Consider the following 6,000-nt stretch of genomic DNA (forward strand, 5'->3'; position numbering starts at 1 on the left):
CGCCGACGTTGCTGGTGGGAATGTAAAATGGTACAGACACTCTGGAATATAGTTTGGTAGTTTCCTCTAAAACTAAAAAGGCACTAATCATAAGACCCAGCAATTGCATTTTTGGGCATTTATCCCAGAGAAATTAAAACCTATGTTCACACAAACTTACACATGAATGTTCACAGCAGCTTTACCCAGAAGAGCCAAACGTTGGAAACAGCCCTCATTTCTTTCATGAGAGCATGGATAACAAACTGCGGGATAGCCGTACCATGGGATACTGCCAGCAATAAAAAAGGAGGACCTACAGATATCCGCAACAACTTGGATGGACCTCAAAAGAACCATGCCATACCGTATATGTTACAGTATATAATGCTTATGGCATAAATAGTATGATTCTATCTATATAGCATTCTCAAAATGATAAAATTATAGAAAGGGAGAACAGATTAATGGTTGCCAGGGTTAGGGATTGGCAGGGAGGGTGAGTGTAGATATAGCTATGAAGGGTGAGCAGGGAGGAGCTTTGTGATGATAATACAGTTCAGCATCTTTTTTTTTTTTTTTAAGATTTTATTTATTTATTTGACAGAGAGAGAGACAGCCAGTGAGAGAGGGAACACAAGCAGGGGGAGTGAAAGAGGAAGAAGCAGGCTCCCAGCGGAGGAGCCTGATGCGGGGCTCGATCCCAGAACGCCCGGATCATGCCCTGAGCTGAAGGCAAACGCCTAACAACTGAGCCACCCAGGCGCCCCTACAGTTCTGCATCTTGACTGCAAATGGTAGTTACACAAAACTGTATGTATAATTGTACACAACTACACACACACACACACACACACGAGTGCAGGTATAACTGGGGAAATCTGAATCAACTCTAAATTGTCCAATGTCAATATCCTGGTTTTAATACAGTCCTATAATCACATACAATATCAACACTGGGGGAGGCAGGCCAGGTAAAGGGGTCCATGGAACCTCCCTGCACATTTCTCCACAATTTCCTGAGTCTGTAATGACTTCAAATTTAAAAGTTTTAAAATTCACAGATTTCAGCACATTCACCATAATTAATAATAAGCCATTTATGCATACCTTGCAACAGGGTATATGCAATAGGTATGACACTGTGTGTCGTTACACCTGAATTGAAAACCCACGCCTTTCTCCTTCCCTCCAAAACGGGTTGCACTTAACCTCACACAGTGGCTTTCACAATAACTGACTAATCCTGTGGCCTCAGAAGTAACCAAATAAAATGTCTCAGGAACAAAAGGGACTTTGTCATTCCATCAGTTCAGGACTTTCCCTCATGTTAAGTGAACTGTGAGTCACCTGCCTCCGAGATGAGTTGATGGATAATGAATGTTCACAAAAGACAGTGGAGTGAGTGTCTGAATGTATCAGGCAGGACAGGCTAACTGCTCTAAGAAACAACTCCAAATTCCAGGTGCCCTAACACAATGCAAGTTTATTTCTCACTGTGCAAAATAGAAAGCAGATAGTACTGATTGGATGAGTCTCTTCCCACAATGACTCAGGGACCCAAGCTCCTTTCCTGCTCTGACTATCCCATCACCAATAGAAGTCTGGCATCACCCAGCTGCAAACAGTGGGGAAGAGAGGGAATACACGGAGTAGGATGGGATACTTTCTGGGTCAGCCCTGGAGCAGCACACATCACTTCCCCCAGCACCACTCACACAGCTCCCCCTAGAAGCAGGTGGGCTGGGAAATACGGTTTAACCAAGTGGCCAGGAAGAGGAAATGGTCTGGTGAGTATATCGCCAGTCTCTGCCACACTAACCTTTCTAGAGGCTCTTTTCCTGGAAGTGGAAGTCAGCTGTTAAAGCACTGAAGAGATGGGTAGACCACGCGACTGAAGTAACCGGAGTGTGAGACACAGAAGGTTCTACGTGGAAGCTCTATTTTCAGGACCCACCAGAAAACCATAATTTTTGGCATTCAGAAAGCTCCTGAAATTTCTAGATGATTGAAAATTTCTCTCACAGCTGCTGTGGTGTGATCCCATATGTTATGGCAGTTATTTTTCTTGTTACTTGTACTGATATTGTCCTGATAATTATTCACTGCATGTAATAGTTATGCACTATAAATGATTCAGACCTCAATTCTCCTCTCTCATTTCTTAAAGGTGAAATAATTCAGCAAAGAGAGCCATAAAAAGGGGGAAACTCTCGCACCAAATTCCCCGTCATCAGAAGCTAGAACTAAGTTAGAACATAGAATGTGCATAGCTTCCTGAAAATGCAATTTTCTACTCATCTTTTCAACAGCACTGGATATGGCCAGACCTTGCAAACAAGAAATTTGGTTGCATCATGGGGAGAATAGACCCAGTAACACATCTGTTCCTTGGTCACACTCCCAATTGAGCTAAATTTGGCTTCTCAGTGTCCTAGGTGGGTTATAAATAGACTTAGTCATCATAAAAATGTGCAGAATGTGAAGCAAACTCTCTAAATACTTATCCTAGATCCTCTTCTAACCCAAGATGGGAAACATGGTTTATCTCCACCCAACATCCCTGCAAATGCCCCCACTGAAAGGCTCTTCTTTCCCTGACTTCCCCACAAAATCTTTGCCTATACCACAGTGTCCCTCCTAAAAGCCCTGCTCCCACCTGCTCTGGGCTTGGGCTTTCTGGAGTGGTCTCTTCTGTTAACCGTGTCACCATGAATCTGTGGTCTGAGTCACCGTTACGCCCCTCTTTCTCTCTCACTAGTATATGAGATCAACAAGCTATTTGGAAGTAGATGCAACCATTTCTCTTCAAATCAAGCAGCCAAAACTTCACTAGAAGTACTTTATCAAAGCCAAAATAACTACCATTTTCTGTATTCCCTTTTCTTTTTTTTTTTTTTAAGATTTTATTTATTTGACAGAGAGACAGCGAGAGAGAGAGAGAGAATACAAGCAGGGGAGAGGGAGAGGGAGAAGCAGATTTCCTGCTGAGCAGGGAGCCTGATGTGGGGCTCGATCCCAGGACCCTGGGATTGTGACCCAAGCCAAAGGCAGATGCTTAACTGACTGAACCTTCCAGGCGCCCCTATATTCCCTTTTCTAGGTGAAAGTAAAAAATAACAAAAGTTAAGCTCCTACCAGAGATTTATTCACAAACTGAGCTGCCAACTTACGTTGTTGGATCACTTAGCCCTATCTTCACTATCTACAGTATTCAACAAGGAAAGCTGATGTTCACATGCAAGGAACGTTCAAGAATGGTCCACTGGCCGTAAACTCTAGACCAGAAGGTTTTGGTAACAGTAAATAAAATAACCAGGGTTCCAGTTAACTGAAGTAACTTCCAGAGGTTGCCAGTAATGGAGGTTTTTACTGATATTGAAGAAGTTGGTTATTCAAAGATTGGGAGCACATTGGAAGGCATTTGCCCAAGTGCCACGGTACTAGAAATTCAGGTATTCAGAGAAGTTAGGAGCTCAGTGATATGTGCAGGGTGGACACTTAAAACAACACTGGATGAAACTAATAAAATAATGGAAATAATTCAGCTAGTGTTAGCGGAGTACCCACTACATGTCAAACATTTCGTCTTCACGCGGAGCCTACCTCTGTGTTCCTTTGACAGATAAAGAAATTGAGGCTTTGAAGTAACTTGACCAAAGTCCTACAGGCAATCCAGGCGGAACCAAACTTCAGTCCTTAGGATTCCAAAGCCCTTTCTCTCTTCACTGCGCCGCACTATGTGGAAACTCCTGTCTCTAATCCCATCTCTCAGTCTTTTTCCATTCTTTTTGAGGAAAATGAATTTTCCATACCCTGGATCCTCCATTCATTTCAACAAACCCTCATTGAATTTATCTTTCATCTCTGAGATTTCTGTTAAACCAAACTCTCTCCCCAGAGCTCTTTCCGTGTTAACCCCACAACGACATGGGTTCACACCATTATGCAAACAGCTCCTGAAATTTCGTTCATTGAAAAATTCAAGCTCCTTTGGGCACAGAGTGCCTTCCGCTACTCTCCGAGATCATTCTCCCAAATCTCCATCTCAATTATAAAAACCCTGCCTTAGATATAAGCCTTTCTCTTATAATACCACTTCGTGTAGATAAAATGAATAAATATCACCCCCAGCAGAGAAAGTAAGCTTTCCAAAAACAAAACCAAAAAATGCTTCTAAGCACAGCATCAAAAGGTGCCTACCTAGATGTAGCATCCTGGAAACAGGAGCAGACGGACAGAAAGAAGGTCAAAAATGACATGGAACAGACATACATAGGATGTTTTTTTTGCCAGGGCATCATGGATCACGTGACACTCAGAGGTACAAGTTAAAAAAGAGTGCCAGACACTGCAAACAGCAGCCAAGGCACCCATCAGGAGGATGCTGGAGGACCTGAGTGTGGAGGGTGAGGGGTCCCTCAATCCCCCCATTGTCTGTACCTGGGCGGGAGGGCCACAATGCAGGCATGCACTTGGGGTAAGAATGGATGAGTCAGTGGGCAGGGAGGCCCCTTGAGAACCAAACTGGGATAGGAATGAGCTTAACAAGGAACAGTAATAGAAAGAAGACTAATAATCTTAGCACTCACAGCAAAAGAAATAAGCTCTCATCCTTCAGAGACTGAGAAGCTGTTTTAAATCTGTGGTAAGGGGTGTAGGCCAGCCAGGCAACAGAAAGCATCTATACCCACAGGCAGCCAATGCCCCGTGCTTACACCACAGTCTCCAGAAATTTGGGAAGTGACTATACTCCCCAATTCTCCCGTGTCCTAAGGAGAGAAAAAAGCATCCCTGGTTGTGGATGAGAAGGAAAGGTGTTACAAGCAGCAGACGCCCAGGAAATTTGTTCATCATTTTACCTGTGGGTTTTACAGTCTTTCCTCTTCACTAATATTTTAACCATGGTAAGAGTGCTTTTGATAGGAGTAGATGCCTCCTCAGGAAATTGGAGGAATTTGTGAAAAATTCTACAATGCATGTGACCAAATCTACGCACACCTGAAGCGATCCAACGTAGTCCTACCTTATTCCAAAAATGCAGGGAAGGAGTGTAGTTTGTAATAATTTGGTACAAGCAACAGGAGGTTAGCACTGTGGTTGAAAATTATTGAGGAACTTACTGCTCAAGAAAGCCATGAAAAATTAGATGATCACACAAGTCATGTTACATCAACAGGAGACCATCTCTTGTCCTCTGTGGGTGCGTTCACGTTCACCCGATCCATTTTGTCATTTCTAACATCTTATTGTCAGAGAGGCTGTCAGAATCACTGTGGCTTTGCCACATGATCCAAAGAACAAATTGGAGACATCTGGCTAGGAAAATCACGCAGAAATCTGTTAAAAAGATATTCCCAATTATCTGTAAAATCAAATCTGGGGGATTCTTGGATAAAAACATAAATAGAACTCTTCAAATGTCTCAGTTTGATGATCAAGATGGGTGAGAACGTGTGCTATTTTTGTTTTACTTTGATTTTGTTCCAGTGTGAGTACCTGTGTAACATGTTCTTGGCACACTGACCTCACCAACTCACTGAACATTAAAAAATAAAAATTCACCAACATTACTTTCATAATCACTAATCAAAATGTGAATTCCGATGGGTTTTCCAAACACATGTGATGGGATTAGATCAGGGGTCAGCAAACTTTTTCTGCCTTTCCCCTTTCAATGCTCTTGGGTACTCCAGGTGATTGGGTATAAACTACACTGACCAGACTCCCCTGTGGCTAGGGGACCAGCAGTGGTGTTGCTGCTCCCTGATGGTGGAGAAGGTGGGAGACTTCCTTTAGAAGTCTAGGTCTGTGTGTGATTTGGGAGTGATTCCTATAAGTTCAGGCTACAGCCTGTTCTCTGGAACTACCAACTGTGACCAATACAAGGAATGATCATTTTAGAAAGTTAATGGCAAGCATCTCCAAAAATTTTATTTATAAATATATATAATGCTATTTTTATAGTTATATAAACACTATTTTGCCACATGTAACATGACAGGGACTTTAATGACCATA

The sequence above is a fragment of the Ursus maritimus genome, unplaced genomic scaffold (genome assembly GCF_017311325.1).
Source record: "Ursus maritimus isolate PB19 unplaced genomic scaffold, ASM1731132v1 scaffold_34, whole genome shotgun sequence".
NCBI classification, from domain to species: domain Eukaryota; kingdom Metazoa; phylum Chordata; class Mammalia; order Carnivora; family Ursidae; genus Ursus; species Ursus maritimus.